At 40.0% G+C, this 19,314-nt stretch overlaps 1 pseudogene; it reads left to right on the top strand.

Annotated features, from left to right (window-relative positions):
• Positions 1–14,994: 14,994 nt before the first annotated feature.
• On the top strand, positions 14,995–15,964 carry LOC101343826 (olfactory receptor 4D11-like; annotated as a pseudogene).
• The last annotated feature ends 3,350 nt before the right edge of the window (positions 15,965–19,314 follow it).

Genomic DNA, 19,314 nt, shown 5'->3' with positions numbered 1-19,314 from the left:
GCTGTCTTGAAAATCCACTCAATGGAAGGCCGATGGAAAGCTTTCAACACCTGTGCCTTGCACCTGATGGTGGTGACTCTGTTGTTTGGGACAGCCTTTTTCATGTACCTTCGACCTAGCTCCAGCCACTCATTTGGCAGGGACATATCTGTGTTCTATTTGCTGGTGATCCCCATGCTGAACCCTCTCATTTACAGTTTGAAGAACAAAGAGATCAAAGATGCCCTGTTGAAGGTGCTGGAGAAGAAGAAAGTGTTTTCCTAGGTCTTAAGTGAAAATGTATCTCTCCCAATTACTGGAGACTAAAGAATCCATGGCATCCACCTCAACCTCTGCCTTAGGCAAGGGGGACATTCCATGTTCATATTTGAAAGCGGCAGCTCCTCCAGCCGGAATCTTTTCACCTTTCCTTATAGTCACCTGTCTACCGAACCTACCAAGGATAGCTAAAAACGGGAAAGGATTTCTTCAGCAAAAAATCCTCTCCGGGACAGCCTATAATAGCAATGCTATTATTTGCCGATGCGTTGGCTACAACTCATGGCAAACCTATGCACAACAGAACCAAATGCTGCCCGGTCCTGCACCATCTTTATGATCATTGATATGATTGGGTCCATTGTTGTAGCCAGTGTGTATTTTGAGGGTCTTCCAACTTACAGGGCTCATCTTTCAACACTGTATTAGATAATATTCTGTTATGGTCCATAAGGTTTTCATTGGCTAATTTTTGGAAGTAGATCTCCAGGCTTTTATTCCTACTCTGTCTTAGTCTGGAAGCTCCACTGAAATCTGTTCACCATAGGTGACCCTGCTGGTATTTGAAATACAGGTGGCATAGCTTTCAGCATCATAGCAACACGCAAACCACCACGGTATAACAAACTGACAGACAGGTAGTGGATAATAACAATAACCAGCCAAATATTAGGCACTTCATGTGTACTAGGCACAAAAATTAATTAAATACTACACTATGCATAGTGCTATCCTAATGTTACTAATGAGGAAATGAAGTGTCAGCAAGGAAAACTGACTTGTCCAGCGTTGCACAGGAAGTAAGGGGCAGAACTCAGATATAGACCCAGATCTACCTGACCCAGAGCCCATGCTCTGCTTAAATGCTGCACTCCACATTCAACAACAGCCCTAAAGTCATACAAGTGTATAACTCTTTTCAATAGCATGTGGCAGAATTCCAGGAGATACACTACATGTAAACCAAACTGGTTGTCATCAAGTTGACTCAGACACGTGGTGACACTACGTGCAACAAAGAAGAACTACACTCCATAGGGTTTTCAATGGCTGTGATCTTTTGGAAGCAGATCGCCAGAACTTTCTTCCAAGGTGCCTCTGGGTGGGTTTGAACCACCAACCTTGTGGTTTAGTAGCCAAGCACTTAATCGTTTGTGTCATTCAGGGACCCCACACTATGTGTACCAAAAAAAAAAAAAAAACCACTGCCTTTGAGTCAATTCTGACTCATAGAGACCCTCTAGAACAGAGTAGAACTGCCCCATAGGGTTTCCAAGGCTGTAAATCTTTACACAAGCAGATTGTCACGTCTTTCCCCATGGTGCAGCTGGCAGATTTGAACCACTGACTTTTCTTTGAGCAACCAAGGGCTTAACTGCTTTGCCACCAGGGCTCCTTATACTATGCAAAGTCGAAGTAAATTAAAAGAACAAGACGCAGTGTTACTCAAAATTGCCAAGGTCAATGCCATTAACCAGTCTCTCCAGGATCTATCTGTTGGATTCCCCTGATGGCTACTGAATAATCTGCTAAGCAAATACAAAGGGCATTACCCTTTGCTGCCACTTCTCTGTACTCAGCTATGTAGAAATCTGGCAAAGCTGAGCCCAACACTATCGCATCAATACTATAGTGTTCCCAGTCTTGTTACCTAAACTGCTTACTCGGTCACTGTCTCCTTGTTTTTAACCACGCCATTCCCTCACCAGTTCAGCTCTTGACTCCAATTAACAGCTGAGTCTCATGTTCAGTCTCTCCACTCTCTCCTTTCTGAATCTATTGATCCTCTGAAGCCCTTGTTTCTTCACCTGAGTGGATTAGGTGATGTGGAATACCCCACACTGGATGTTCTTTACCATCATCTCAGGGAGATACATCCCAGGATCCCCAGGACCTCACCTCCAGGTCAGTAGTCCTTCATGGAGGGCACTTGCAGCAAAGTGGTCCAACATGATCATTTCTGCTGGAAAACCCCTCTCTGCTTTCTTCGTGGCTCCTGGCCCTACTCTCCAACACACTCACTTGCACGTGGATATAGATCTACAGGCAGTCCCTTGGTTATGAACATCCTATTTACGTACAACCCCTGTAAAGCCTATTATATTAAAAATTTGAGGTACATACCTGGTTCGTAATAACAAACGGACCCTACTTTGCGACATACATCAAAACATTATTATTATTATTATCATTACTGTATTATTATGTTAAATATACTTTAGTGTGTCTGGAAGTATTTCTTTAATGGTTTTTATGTGTAGGAAGGTAGACTATATACTGAGACAAACATTTGACCAACTGACTTTAGGTACAAACCGTACCTAACTGTTTCAACTTACGTACAAATATGACTTAGAGACAATTTTTTTAATTGTACTTTAGATGAAGATTTACAGAGCAAATTAGTTTCTCACTAAATAATTAATACACATATTTTTTGTGACATTGGTTGTCAACCCCACCACATGTCAACACTCTCCTCTTCTTGACCTTGGGTTCCTCCTTACCAGCTTTCCTGTCCCCTCCTGCCTTCTCGTAAAGACAGACTTGGAAACAGAATTTGTTTGTAATCCAGGGACTGCTTGTATTGGATATGCAGTAGGTCTTATTTTATTTCATGTTTCATATGATTACTTCCCTCATGTCTGTCTTTTGTCTCCAAGGTTCTTGTTGTTGTTGTTAGTTGCCATCAAGTTGATTCTGACTCATGGCAACCCTGTGTGTTACAGAGTAGAACTGCTCCATAGGGTTTTCTTGACTGTGATCTTTACTGAAGCAGATCACCAGGCCTTTTCTTTCATGGTACCACTAGGTGGGTTAGAACCGCCAACTTGTAGGTTAGCCGTCAAGCACAAACAGTTTGCACCACCCAGAGACCCCCAGGCTTCTTAAGTCCTTACATTTATCCCCACCCAAGGACTAGAATAAAGCAAATTTAGAATGTTGTTACTAAGTGAAAGAAGCCAGTCTGAAAAGGCTATATACTGTATGATTCCAACCATATGACATCTTGGAAGAGGCAAAAGTATAGAGACAGTAAGAAGATCACTGGCTGCCAGGGGCTTAGGGCAGGGGAAGGATGAATAGATGAAGCACAGGGCATTTCTAGGGCTGTTAAACTGTTCCGTATGATACTGTACTGGTGGATACATGGCATTATGCATTTGTCAAAACCCATAGAATTGTACATCACAAACAGTGAACCTAAATGTAACGTATGGACTTCAGTTAATAATAATATATCAATATTGGTTCATTAGTTCTAACAAATATATCACACCAAGGTAAGATGTTAATAATAGTAACAGGGGAAACTGGAAGAGGAAGGCTGCTCAATTCTTCTGTAAATCTAAAACAGTTCTAAAAAATGAAGTCTGAATTTGAAAAACAAAGAAAATTCAAGAGTGAGATCATTTTATGAAAAAGATATATACAATCTTTATTTTACAAAACCTCACTTTTTAATATAAATTTTAAATGAAAATAATTAAAGTTTTTAATCAGAGGTTTTTTTTTTTAACTTTTTATTTATTTCCTGATACTCTTCTTTCTCCATGTGCGTGAAGTCATTTAATTAACTTAGACAGGTAGTAACAGAATGTGAGTAAGGGGGCAAAAAGGGATAGTGTGGGATGAGGCTGAAATACATCATTTTAAATAAGTTTTGTTTTTGTTTATGTTCTTATGCTACTGCAGAGAAGCAGTGGCAGCATTAGGAGGTGAGTGTTAGAAAGTGACAAGAAATCACCACCAGCACAGGTGAGAATTCATCTCCTGATTTCCACCAGGCAACTCTACCTGCATTCATTGAGGTTGACTTGGCGTATCTTCAAAGATGCAAATATCAGTGAGATGTGGTTCCTGCCCTCTGGGGACTTGGCCTAGAGAGGATAACAAACACAAAACTGTAACAAGCTGCAAAAGGAGATCTTTGGAGTTTGAGGGAACTAATAGATTACATCCTCTTTTACTCTACCAAAGTTTAGAACCTACTGAGAGAATGCAGAAGACAGGTAGATGGAAATCAAATCACCTTAATTATGGATAATGTTCTCTAGGAGGACATGGCTTAGATCTGGCCCAATAGCTGCCCCGTACAGCACCCCAGGATAAGACAGGCTCACCCAGCAGGAGTAGGCACGCCCCCTGTGCTTTTGGCATAGCTGAGAGAAAACCAGCTCACGTGCTCTTAGCAGGGAGACAGAGAGGATCTCAAAGAAAGAGAAGAACGAAGAGGGAGCCAAGCTACTCCACCTGATTATTTTTCCAAACTCATCAACCATATATGTTACACACTCAGTCCTTTCTAGGAAAGACTGAATGAACGAATCAGTTGGCATCAAGTGTGTGTCAGAGTAGAGCTGTGCTTCATAGGGTTTCCAATGGCTGGTTCTTTTTGGAAGTAGATCATCAGGCCTTTCTTCCAAGGCACCTCTGGGTAGACTCCAACTACCAATCTTTCGGTTAGCGGCCAAGAACATTACCCCTTTACACTACCTAATTATTTTCCCACACTCACCAGTCATACAAGTCACTCAGATGTTTCTAGGAAGGACCAAGTGAAGGAGGGGCAAAATGTCCGGGGTGTCACTTAAGTGTAGGTCCCTCCCCATGGAAACATGAGAAGAGAAGGGAGTTCCCACACACATATGGAGACATTTAGGGTTCCTCGATCCTCACCTTCTAAGAAAGCCTAAAGGGGAATCCCTTCCATAACAATAAGGGCCTCCAGACCAGGAGGCTCAATCTAGTGGCACTCAATTTGACGATATCCCAAGTCTTGGTTTGGGCCTCTGTATAATGAAGATGGTCATACCCAATGCCTGGAGTTTACAGGGTTATCATGAGCCCAAAGAATAAAAATGGATTTTTTAAACCTCTAAGAATATTTGAAAAATATTATACAAATATAAGGGATTCTTACCATCATCAAGTGCCACTTGCCCAAGGAAATGTTCTCAGGTACCCTGGACCAGGCAAAAATCCCTGAGCCATTCCCTTCATTCTTGCCCTTTGGAAGGCATCATCACTGTTTTAGTTATATGTTCCGTGTCTAACTTCCCCACCAGACATGAGGGTGGGGATCATAGCTACCATTCATTACTATATCTTCAATATCTAGCACCGTACTTGATACACAATAAGCACTAAATACACATTTTTGATTAATTGCTATAACTGATCATTTTGAAAAAAATCATTTATCCAACCAAAATTATGATCACTGTCACCTTTGTCATATGAAATTGACTCCTGAATGAAAATACTCTTGATACAGTTGCTGTAATGGGTAAAATACAAGGACGCTGCATTAAAATCAATGTTGATACAGCTCAGGGAAGCTGCCTTTGGGGACTCCTCAGGCTCTCCTGTACACAGTTTCATCACCTCCTCATTAGACGTCATCATAATGGAAGACTGTGTGCATGTGTGTGTGTGTGAGAGAGAGAGAGAACGTATGTGTACGTGTTGCTTAGTAACTGTTTAATAACTCCCTTTGCAGCTGCAACTGTCAGCTTCTCCAGTGAAAATTACATTACTACAAATATCCAGCACTATTCCCAGTGCTGGTTGTTACATTACACTTCTAAGTAAGTGTCTCTGGAAGCATTGTAGACTGTACCTGCATTCTGGTGAAGAGGGCAGAGCAGCGAAGATGGAGAATCTGGCAGACTCACCTTTCTAACCGCAAAGGTAAGCACCCTAGGAGATGCAACCTTAGCTCAAGGGGTAAATATTAATATTATTTCAATAGTGTTCAGTCTTCAGTCCCTAAAAGGTAAAATATTCATTCGAAATTATTAAAGTATATGTCATTTTGAACTAAAAGCTTTAGTTGTATTAAGATCCCCTGCCTCTAACGTAAAATATTAGCCTTCTCAAGGCACATTGAAATTAGGAGGTTTTTTGTTTGGCTGGTTTTTGTTTTTTATTAAAACTCATTCCAGAAACATTTACTGGGCACCTACAATGTGTAGGAAAATAGATGAGACTCAGCTTTTCTCTCAAAAAGAGATTAAAATCTAATTGGGAAGGGGGAGACAAACACAATTATGTAATGATATTTGCATTAGGATAGCCATACTTTTCATTTATTTTTTTTCTTAAACATAGTTTAATACTCTTCTCCATTTCTGCACATCACGACACCAGGATTCCGCTGCTTAGAATCTCTCTGCAGAGGTTATGTGTTTTTTACATGTATGTGTAATATACATCAGCATCCACTAATACACACATCAATATATAATGCAATACATATCACCAAAGAGAATACGTTAATTAAAGAAATACAAAAATTTGGCATCATTTCCAAACTTAAATAGTGAAAATAAAAACTACAAAAGGAGATGCATACCTGAAATGTATCATGTGAAACAAGAAACCTGTTGTCATCAAGTCGATTCCAACTCATAGCAACCCTATAGAAGCATATTCAAAAAGGTGAGTTTATATCCAGTTTCTCTGGTCTTGTCATATCCCATTAGATCCATTTACAATGGCAAAACCCTAAGGTATTGCCGTGAAGAGACAATGTTTTCTCACTCTTGGGTTTTCTACAAATAAACAGCAGAGCCCAGAGCAAAAGCCTATTCTGGTGAAGCCTCTTGTGTCAGTGAACAACAAAGAATTGACTCTCCTCACTGGGAATTGAGACATCGGGTTACACACTGACAGACAGTCACAGTGCTTAGAAGATTACAATGTATTCCCATACGCGTTATGTCATGTAGTTGACTTAGCAGCAGAAAGTGAATATGGGGGCAAAAGGAGAAGTGTAGGATGAGACTGAAGATGGAGTAAAGGACAACAAGCAATTACTGGGTAACTACTGGACATCCACCACTGGAAAATTATTTGTCCATTCGCTTATTCAAAAAGAATTACTGAACGCCTGGTGTGTGTCAGCTGCAGCTCTAGAAATTGTGCCTACAACGGTGAGAAAACAAAGTCCCTGCCTTCAGGGAGTTTACATTAAGGGGAAGGGGCAGAAACAAATAAACACATAATATCACGTAGTAAAAAGCACAACATTATCCCAAGTAACCCCACAAGAATCCTTCAAAGTAAGCCTACTCTCTCCATTTCGTGGATAATCCTCCAGATTCTATAATACAGCCCTGAGGTTACAATACAGAAGGGCCACTATTCGATCTTAACCTGACAATGTGTTTAAGAGTCTAGAACCTTCTAGATGATTGACCAGAAGAGCAAGTGGAAGGACATTAATTCAGAAGAGCAGTCAACAGTAAGTAGCTTCAAGCCTCAGTTTCCAGACACCTGACTTGGCCGTTCCAGTCTCTCTGTTGGATGCCTCAAGCCGATGCCTCATGGAACCATAGCACATCAAAATAATAAGTACAACTGTCTTCCTCACATACCTCTTTCCTTAATTAGTCAGCTTTATTAGAACAATTTTACTGAAAAGGAAACGAAAATTACAAGAGGCACAACATCAGAGCTCAAATTAATGAGAAAATCGTTTACTTCAAATTGTATATAGGTGTGTGAGTTTTTCTGACTTTAAAAATCAGAAGCCTTTGAAATCATTTTTTGAAACTGGACCCAGTAGAATGCCTTATTAAGGTAAAAATCACCCAAATCTAATTATCCATAGATAACCTCTGTTACTACTATAATATACACCTTTCCAGACTTCTGCTAGGCATGTAGACATTCTTTTTCCAAAATAGCATCATGTGATACATTCAGTGCTTCGACCTGTCACTGAAAAAGAAGTAGCCATGCCTACAAATATAGTTCTACATTATCAATTTAAGTGGCTTCAAAATATTGTATTGTACTATTTAACCATAATATAGTGAACCAATTCTCTATAGCAGACATTTGCTTAAATTCAATTTTTTTTATTCTAAACTGCACTGTGATGGACTTTCTTTGTACTTACGATATTCAGGACATAAATAATTAACTCTTCAGCAAACATTTCTAAAGCAAAATTTCTGGGTAAAAAGATTTACACATTGTAAGTTTTGACACATACTTCCAGAATGACCTCAGAAAGTTTGTTCCCATATATACTTCTACCAACCATATAAGAAGCTTTCTCTCTCTGACATCCATAACCCATAACAGATCTTTTCAACCTTTGCCATCCTACTAGGTGAGAAGTGATATCTCATTGCAGTTTTAATTTGTGTTTCTTTGATTAATAGTGTGGTTGAACATCCTTTAACATGTGGGCTAATCAACTGTATTTATCTGTGACTCACAGCCCATTTTTGTTTTAAATTATTTGTCTCATTGGTTTATAACAGCTCCTTAGCTGTCAAAGTATTAAACCTATTTTGTATTATGTTTTTATTGGATATTTTTAAAAGGTTTTAAATTATTGTTAGTTTTTAATTTATTTATACTACTTTGGTAACATGGAGAGTTCATATTTTTATTTAATCAAATCTAACAATCTCTGATGCAATGCTTAAGAAAGTTCTTTACCCCAAAATGTATAAAAATAATTACTGAAATTTTGTTCTATTTATATTTATATTTGTATTTATATTATTAATCTTACAAAATCTTCTTCAGTCTTCCATTTCCTTGAGAAATTAAAGAGCTCTGCCATTTATTTCTGCTCAATAAATCTATCTATAAAAAGAAATCGAATATTCAAACACTATTACAACTAGACTGTTTCTTTACACTACCATAAGCGTCACTTAAACTTGGAAAATTAAAATACCATTTAACCTGAAAATTTCATTTCTGGAGATTTTTCTTGAAAAAAAATAACAAATGCACACAAAGATGCATTTATAAAGTGTTTAGTGAAGCATTACTTGAAAATAGTAATTAGGGCTAAACTGGGTAAACTGAATAGAATAACTTACGACTTTTGGGGTTCCTCATACCCAGCACATTTTACAAGCCTCTCTCTCAATCCCTCCCACCCACCTCTGGTCTCCAGACTCCCTCTGTCAACCTCTGTCTCCCAAGACTGCTCTGCTTTCCTGGCTAGTGCCGCGTTCCAACCTAGCCTTCATGAGTCAGGACTCCTTCTCTGCCTACTCGATTCCCATGTGCCTATGAAAGCCTGTATCTACCTTAGTAGCTAATGTATTCTCCATCACATCACACAGAGGGTTAGGGAGATCTTACAGTAATAACAACAAAAACATACAATACAATATCCATAAGAGACTACACTTGAAAAAATATGGAGTTGGAAATTAAGCTACACACATGTTTTTGAGTGTTTTGGAAGCCAAATCAAAGAGGCACAATCAGTTACATATCCCTCATCGTCTAGGAGGAGGAAGCTTATTGGTTTCCCCGGGGAGTTGCCTCCTGTACTTGGCTCTAGGACAAATGTTTCCCTGGGGTTTCATATGGGGAGATCTGCGTAGATTCCACTCTCAATACAACCCTAAGATAGATGTTTATCCTTGTAGACTCCCTAGGTAGAAGGTAATAACATAATTCTGAATATATTATACCATTCACCTAACTTTCTGATATTTGCTAGATGTCAGTGAAAAATTCCAGAATACCAATTCTAGGTAATGTGTTAGTGTGTGCTAGCATATTGAAGTAGGATTCTTAGAGGGATTCCTATTAACAGACTCCTTAAAGAGGTAATACGCTTTTCTACAGCAATGAAATGATTCTAATATGCAAACATCAACAATCTAGGAAGATTAACACAGAAGATTTTTATTTAGGAGCCTATCTGTACGTCCCAACTCCTTATATTAAATTTTAAGAAACATTCAACCTTGGGAAAAGGAGAAAAGAAACATTCAGAAATAAGTTGTTTATGGAATGCTTTATTATGCTATTTCAAGGAAAGTGCTCTATTCTTTATTCACATAGCCTACACTTTTCTTTCTTATCCTGTTTTCTTCAGACATAATTCCATTGCCTCAATGTCAACTTTCTACTATTAAACTAAATTTTGGTGAATTCATCTATTTGAATTTTTTAATTATCTGGAATATTAAAGTCCTTGGGATAAAAGATATTCTGATTGTAAACAATTTTTTCTTCTTGTGGCCAGGTAGCTGATTTCAAAGTAGCTATTTTGCTATAACAATAAAACTAAAAAAAAAAAAAAAACCCATTGCCACTGAGTCCTTTCTGACTCATAGCAACCCTATAGGACAGAATAGAACCACCTGTAGAGATTCCAAGGAGCACCTGGTGGATTTGAACTGCCGACCTTTTGGTTAGTAGCTGTAGCAAGTAACCACTATGCCCATATTATTAAACTTCAAGTCAATAACCCTGGTTAAAATTCTCTATGTTTCACCAAATTATAGTCTGACTCTGGAAAAAGAAACGTTCTTCTCTGTTCACCCTAAAATGAGAAGAGTTCGGCTAAGTCACCTCTGAGGTCCTTTGAAGCTTTAATGATCAGTTTCCTGCGATACTTTCCCTAAACAACTATTGAACCTCTATGTATTATCAAGATCTCTGTGTGCCCAGAGTAAGATCTAGATTTCTCAGAGTTCCCAGGAAGAGTGCTTATGAGGGCTTGGTTCTTCTCTTCCTTTGAGGGAGGAGGCCAGGATCAAGTAGTCAGGCTGCTTAATTAACTACTTAGGCATTACCAAAACCTAAAACAAGATCGGAGGATACTAAAAAAGCATGTTTTTAACCCCAAATTTCCTCAGAAAACATGGACATTTCAAAGTCAGTACCATACTTACCCATTGCTCATGACTGACCAGGTCTCCTTCCCCTTTGATCCAGGCCCAGCCTTATTCCTGACCCCACTGACCCAGCCTTGAATCATCTGGTGCACTTGGTCAATTAACACGCTTTCATTGAAGCAAAAACAAGCAAGCTTGTTTAAACAGCTTTCTTTTTGTTTGAATAGCATTTTACATTTTACAAGTGTCTTTAGAAATGACACATTGTAATAGGAAGGGCAGATAGAAAAGGAACTGTTTTCATTGCCATGGGAAAGGAATCAAGTTTATTGAATGCTTACTATGTCCTTTGCAGTTTACAAACATTATCATACTTACTTTTCACGCTACCCAGTCAAGTAAGTATTATGCATCCCAGTTTACAGAAGTGGACACTGAAGAAAATTAAAGAACTTTCTCCAGGAACAGAGGAGAAAGAGGCAGGATTCCAACCCAGCTGTGCCTCATTCCAAAGGTCTTGGCATTGTCCCCACTGCATCACACTAGGCTGCCCCAACACTTGACAACTGAGAACCTGAGGCGGGGGAGAAGGGGAATGACTTTCTCAAGGTCATGGTGCCATTTTAGAGGCTGGAAAAGAAAACAAATCTCTATCTGGCATCACAGAGGCCAAGTCAAAGACATTACAAAAGAATTTCTTAGCCTGTGTTCAGCATGGCCCCTCTCACTCACCCACATTCACTGCCAACATAGATAACCCATTGAGGTTTATTCATTAATTCAGAAAATACTTATTAAGCACCTATCAAGTGCCAGGAAAGGCTTTGACAATATTGGGATGAACAAAACACTGAGCAGACAGGATGAACTTGAGGTTTAATAGGGAAATTATACTGAACTAAGAAGATAGAGACATATAAGAAAATAGGTGCAATAAATTGTGCCAGAAGCGACCCGTTGCTAACAAGTCAGTTCCGACTCATAGCAACCTTATAGGACAGAGTAGAACTGCCCCAGAGGGTTTCCAAGGAGCAGATGGTCGATTTGAACTGCCAGCCTTCTGGTTAGCTGTCGAACACTTAACCACTGCGCCACCAAGGCTCCTGCCAGGAGAGAAGTCCATGCAAATAACGATGGAGTCACAAAGGAGGGATCTAGCTGAGGGTGTCAGGAAAGTTTCCAAAGAGGAGGAAACCTGGACCTAAGTGTTGAAGGATCAGTGTTTGCCGATACAGAGGGATGGGAGGTTCTGAGAAGGAGGGGACTACGGCAGGAAGAGGGAACAGCAGGAAGCAGATACAGAGGTGAGGACCAGCAAAAAGCTGCATAAAGTTTGAGCCTCTGAAACAGGGGTCAAAGGAAACAGGACATCATATGCTGTCAAGACAGAGGAAATTCAAGCCAACAGAGACAGAAAGCCTTCCCCTGGAGCTGATGCCCTGAATTTGGACTTTTAGCCTACTAGACTGAAGGCAAACCAAGGATCTCAGAAGTTAGCTCTGGATTATCAAAGACTGGAGCCAGACCTCTCCATCATCCCTTGCTGCTTCACCTGAACCAGGCTCTGAAAGATGTAAAAGAGAGAAAAGAGCAGAGAGGAGAGGGACCTCATCTAACCAAGAAAGAAGAAGTAGGAGGAGACCATGTCCTTTGGACTCAGGGTTCCTGAACTGAGAAGCTCCTACCCCCAGGGGAATATTGATGACAAGGACCTTCCTCCAGAACCGACAGAGAAAGAAAGACTTCCCCTGGAGCTGGTACCCTGAATTTGCACTTCTAGCCTTGGAAACCGTGAGAAAATAAATTTCTGTTTGCAAAAAAAAAAAAAAAAAGACAGAGGAAATTCTTGGATGCTATAAAAGAAGTTGAACCTTTATTGGGTAGGCAATAGGGAGCCATTGAAAAGTTTCAAACAAAGGAGTAACATAGTCTCTTTAATGATTGATAAAGATATTTCTGTAAACAACAGAAAGGATGAATTAGAGAAAACCAGACCAAAAAAAGGGAGACCAATTAGAAAACTAGTACAACAATCTAAGGACAGATTATAATGGTTTAGTTGAGGGTAGAAAGAAGGGGATAAGTTGAGAGAAGAGAAGAAAGTAGAATCCTCACGAGAGTTTTTACACAGTGGCCTTGTTCATTGCCATGGGTGGTAAGTCTTTTGTGTCTTTTGAATGAAATGTGCTCTTATCAATACGTGCTGTGGAGGTGGCTGTGCCCACACAGACTGAATGGACTGGAGAAACAAGACACGTAGACACATCCTCCAGAAAAAACGAGAGGCTACATGTCTTTTTGGTTTTTTTAGCCATGCTATTTCCAAAAGCTCTCCCTGCCCAAAGCTTGTTTTTACACAAACCAAGCACTATGCTTCCCAGCTGGGCACTGATTTGGGGACCATCTATCTATACACTGGTGCCAGATGGCCAGGCAGATGCTTTGGTTGAGGGTGGTGGTTTTCTCTGGGAGTCATCTTTGCCACCACTACCACCATGGTAAGTCTTCTCATAAATTACTGAAGTGCTATATGGAGTGGAAACTGTATTGGGCTGAACGTCAAAGTGTGACTTCACCACTAGCTTGCTGTGTGACCTACAAATCACTTAAGCCTCTCAGGAACTTCATTATTTCTGAATTGATTGGCAAGAAAAAAGAGTTGCTTATGCCTGACTTGAATAGGCAAAATATCATGAATTGGAAAATCTCTTAGTTGGATCTACTCCTTTCTCCCCAACCAGGACACTCCAGTAAGAGTACCTAAACCCATGGGTGAGGTGGACAACTGTAGTGTCCATTTTGTGCTGACATCAGTGTACTGATTTTTACTCTGTCAGGAATTGCAAAATCTAAGCTCAACATACACTGCTTAACTTTTACAGGAAGGAGGCGGGAGGAAATGATGTACGGACTACATCACTGTGGAATCCTGTAGTTCACCCATAGATGGATGGGTGGATGGATGGATGGATGGATAGATGGATATATATATATATAGAGAGAGAGAGAGAGAGAGATGATAGCTAAATAGCTAGATAGATAGTAGACAGAGAGAGAGAGAGATAAAGATACATATGGGAATGGGTATGGGTATTGGGACCAGGAAGGGGATGGAGATGGAGACAGAAATAGAAATATTTGGATCTTTGCTATCTTCTTCATGAACAAAGTTGTTTCCATCACCATCCTAGCCATCTTCTTGGCATTAAACACATCATTTACTCCCAACCCCCGAATACTCATGAAAAAAATTTTTTTTAAATAAAGAGAAGACTTCTGATTTCTGAAAGGTAACAGAAGGGCAGTAGCCTAAAATCCCATTGTGATGGAGAAAGTAATTGGAGAAGGCAATGAAACCAGCTACTGAGAGTGCCCTTAAAAATCTGTAAAGGGTTCCTTATACATATTAGTCTTGAATTTATGTATGCTGAAACTGGCAGGCAGTGTAGTATAGTGGAAAGATCCCAGAGCTTAGAATGAGGAGAATTTTGTCATAGTCCCCCTCTGACACTAACCTACTGTATGACCTTGGAAAATTAACTTACCCTTATTGAGTTCAGTTTCAGAATTGGTAAAGTAGGAATAATAACACCTTCCCTTCTAATCTCAGAGATCTGTTAGGAAATTTTATTGCAGATAAGTGTTCAGTAGCTTTGAAAACTATAAAATTCAAATAGTTTCATATGATGTTGTTACTGAAAGATATCTGAGGATTTATTTATTTCAATGGTTTTCGAGATTTTTAAGCCATAGAAACAAAGTGGATGTGAATAAAATCAGAAATGCTCTGATTCATCAAAGTGTGTGGAACCCACAAATCCTTCCACTAAGTCTCCTTTACATTCTCTTCCTCAGCAACCTCTAAGAGTGAGCTCTACAGAACCCACAGACCCCCACTGCCTGCAGTAGGAAAACTAATAATTTAGTCCAAACCCCTCCTTGTATCAAGCAGAATTGACTGTCCCATGTAACAGAGCAAGTTCATGAAGAACAAGATAAGTGTCTGAAAAAACATATCTCTGCATATTCAGTTTCTATAAAACAGATAACCTTTACTTGACTTCATTGTCTTAGTAATATTATAATTTCCTTCAAAGGTGTGCATGGAGAAAAAAAACATCCAATGGCCCTGGGAAATTATACCAGGGTGTCTGAACTTATTTTCTATGGAGTTACACAGTCTCAAGAACTGAGCTTGATCTTTTTCTTTTTATCTATGGTTTATGTAACAACTGTGTTATCAAACGTTGTCATCATTGTCACTGTCACATGTGAATCTCGCCTTCATACCCCCATGTACTTCCTGCTCAGCAATCTCTCTGCCTTGGACATCTGCCTCCCCTCCATCACTGCTCCAAACATCCTAGTAGACCTTCTCTCAAGGACAGAGACCATCTCCCTCAATGGTTCCATCACACAGATGTTTTTCTTTCACTTTCTCGGTGGGGCAGACGTTTCTTCTCTCTCTCTGTGATGGCGTTTGATCATTACGTGGTCATCTCCAAGCCCCTGCACTATGTAACCATCATGAGTAGGGGGCGATGCACTGCGCTCATTGTGGCCTCCTGGGTGGGGGGCTTTGTCCACTCCATCGTGCAGATTCCCTGTTGCTCCCACTCCCCTTCTGTGGACCCAATGTTGTTGATGGCTTCTACTGTGATGTCCCCCAGGTCCTCAAACTCGCCTGCACTGACACCTTTGCTCTTGAGCTCCTGATGATTTCCAACAATGGTCTAGTCTCTACCCTGTGGTTTGTCCTTCTTCTGGTGTCCTATACTGTCATCTTAATGATGCTGAGGTCTCACAGTGGGGAAGGCAGAAGGAAAGCTATATCCACCTGCACAGCCCACATCACTATGGTGACCCTGCATTTTGTGCCCTGCATCTACATCTATGCCAGACCCTTCACTGCCCTCCCCATGGACAGAGTTGTCTCCATCACCTTCACTGTCATCATCCCTGTCCTGAATCCCTTGATCTACACCCTGAGGAACCAGGAGATGAAGTCAGCCATGAGGAGACTGAAGAGAAGACTTGGATCTTCCACAAAAGAAATAGATTCTATGAAGCCCAGATTGAGAAGTCAGAACTGAAAAGAGTTTTTACACAACACAACAGATGGCCCCAATCCATGCACCAACTTTAGGCCAAAGCTTTGTCTTTTTCCCATAACAGAGTCTTATAATACAGTTGGCCTGAGACAATCATCCCTACAGCGTTGTCCCATGATGAGACTGTTGATCACTTAGAGTTTCAGGTCCATAAACTTTCAGCTATTGTAGGGACTGTAATGTTTATATTAGGAGACCTGGTGGTGCAGTGGTTAAGTGCTCAGCTGTTAACCAAAAGGTCAGTGGTTTGAACCCACTAGCCACTTTGTGGGAAAAAGATGTGGCAGTCTGCTTCCATAAAGACTTACAGCCTTGGAAAACTTTGGGGTAGTTCTACTCTGTCCTATAAGGTTACTAGGAGTTGGAATCAACTTGACTGCAACAGATTTGGTTTGTTTATATTGCCCAAACATCTCCTTTTACAGGCATAGAAATGGATACTGAGAGAAATGACCTCTCTGTTCTTGAGTTGTAAAAGTCTCTGGGTGGCACAAACGGTTAATTACTTGACTATTGACCAGAGGTGCCTGGGAAGAAAGGCCTGGTGATCTGCTTCTGAAGGATAACAGCCTTGAAAACCCTATGGAGTGCAGTTCTACTCTGCAACACATGGGGTTGCCATGAGTTGGAATCAACTAGACAGCAACTGTTTTGGTGTTTTGTTCCTGAGTTGTAGCTATACCATCTGTGGACCAAGCAAAAATTAGTAAAATAATCTCCAGGGACAGGAGTCAAAGCTAAATATCCAGCCAGCTCTCCCTATGTGGAAACTTATTTTCCATTGCCAATCTGGGGGAATTATAGTTCCTTTTTTTTTTTTTTAACAAAGCCTCCAGTTTCCCTTGCAGAAGCTGAGAGAGGTTTCCTCTTTTATCAAAGGTTTCCTAGCTAATTCATGGCAGAGACAAAGCTAGAGCTGAGACATCTGACCCTCAGTTAAGTGCACATTTTACTACTGCTGCCTCATACAGGATTTGATGGAGTCTGAAACAAGCTCATCTATAAAAATTTCTCCTCTCTTAGAGTGTTAAGAAAGGTCCTTGGTTGTCCTTATTACCCGACCAAGGAACACATACCACAATGCTTCCGGTCCTTCTAAGAACTTTGACATCATTTTACAGCCATTCATTCCTGACATCACTCCAGGGAAAAGGAATCCTCTCCTGTCTGCATCACTAGAACCCATCTGACTCACGTGTCCACAAGAAGCAAAGGCTTAAAGAAAAAGCTGACTTTTTATGATTCAGGGACCGATTATCTAAAAGATTACAAATCAACCCATCCCAAATTCTTCTTCATTCTTCTTTCTATCTTACTCTTTAACACCTCCTCTTTAATTTGCTGAAGGAAATGAAAAATAAGCTTACATTTCATCTGATCCCCTGACAACTTATTCATCTGCGAAGCAAATAGTTGAAATTGGTAGTCAGCTAATCTGAACTGGATACGCTGGTTGACCTGTAACATCCAGGCTTCTCTCTCAGCAGTCTCTGACGTATGAGTGCCTGGACCAATGTAAGGGAAAAGTCATTTACATAGAGTGATTTAGGAGGAAAACTGTAAAAACCTGTTGCCGTCGAGTCAATTCTGACTCACAGCAACCCTATAGGACAGAGTAGAACTGCCCCATATGGATTCCGGAGGAAAGAACAGGCAAAGAAAACCTGCTCTAAAATACAGCCCCTACCAGCCAGCCGTATCACTGTTCCTCACTTGGTATTGGTCTGAAATTCCTGCTCTTAAATATGCCATAAGTTAGACACAGTTCATGGAGACAAGCTAGACTCAATGCCACAATGTGACAAGTTAGATATAGCTCCAGAAGGCTAAAGCAATGTGAGCATCCATACTGGGTAGAAAGGGCAGAGTGGTCCACTCTCAATACTGTCTTTCTAGGGATAAATTTCAGATGGTGTAGATGATTCTTAGAAGCAACCAAATGTCATTGCAGAGTGGAGAAGATGTAGAAGAGAAAACCTTCAGTGAATGGACATGAGGAATATATGTCGACACCCACAGTGCCAGAGGTAGCCTGAGGGATCCAAGTACAGAAGGATGGAACATCCCAGGGTAGTTGCATGGACAAAGCAAGCAAGACCTTAAGACAAAATTCACATTTGCTTATGTCTGGTGCTGGACATGTGAGTGCTTTACTAAAGTCTGAATATCTTTTAAAATTCTGGATTTGCCTCTTTCAAATGCCTAGAAGTAATATGATTCACTACACTTCTGACTTTATCTTTGAATTTTGTACCTAAAAACCTCAAGCACAATTCACATTGGCCTTTGAGTTGGCCAGAGTACAGAATCATATTCTGCCACATTCAGTGTGTTCCTCTCTCTATCAAAAGCAGGTTTTTTTTCTTCCTTGTAAATCAGTGTTTTTAAAAATTCAAACAAAAATAAATCCATGCTTTTCATAAAAATTAAACTTCCCTTCCTTGTACCTTTTTCTGAGTTTGTGCTAACATTTAGTCTTTAGTTTCTAGGGGCAAATAATGAACTGAGGATTCACAAGAGGCTATTTGGTTTCAAGAAAAAAAATTATATATGTGTGTGTTTTATGTGTATACAATGTGTATATAATGTTTACATGTAGTTAATACAAAAAAATACACAACGTATATAATTTTAAAACAAAAACAGATGTAATTTTTACTTTAAGACTCTTCCAGGATACATAAACACACACACACACACACACACACACACACACACTTACTTTTAAGGGACAACTAATTGTGAGATTACTAAAAGACTACAGTACTCTTGGATACAAGTGGTATACTTAAAAATTCATTTCCCATGAAAATGTATTCCTTCTCTTCGAACAATGAGAACAAATTGTTTGACAATCTTTCAACGTATGGATTCTAATACAGTATCATTCACATTTTTGCTGCATTGCTCAGTGTTTCCCACATTTGGGAAGATGGCTTTCCAGAGAGTCTTTTCCTCTTGAACTAAGAGCATGTGTACCGAGTAAATTGTGTTATAATGTTTCTTCACCACTTGTTAGGTGCCTGCCAGTAGGTTCCAACTCATAGCGATCCTATGTACAACAGAACGAAACACTACACGGTCCTGGGCCATCCTCATAATTTTTGCTATGTTTGAGTTCATTGTTGAGGCCACTGTGTCAATGCATGTCCTTGAGGGTCTTCCTCTTTTTCGCTGACCCTCTACTTTAGCAAGCAAGATGTCCTTCTTCAGGGACTGGTCCCTCCTGATAACACGTCCAAAGTATGAGAGAGAATATGGTATGCTATCTTTCTTACTAAGAAATTAACTTATAAACATACACGGGTGAATGCACAGCATATCTCTGGAGG

The sequence above is a fragment of the Trichechus manatus genome, unplaced genomic scaffold (assembly GCF_000243295.1).
Source record: "Trichechus manatus latirostris isolate Lorelei unplaced genomic scaffold, TriManLat1.0 scaffold00240, whole genome shotgun sequence".
Classification (NCBI taxonomy): domain Eukaryota; kingdom Metazoa; phylum Chordata; class Mammalia; order Sirenia; family Trichechidae; genus Trichechus; species Trichechus manatus.
Note: the sequence above shows the minus strand (reverse complement) of the source record. Positions and strands in the feature narration are given on the sequence as shown.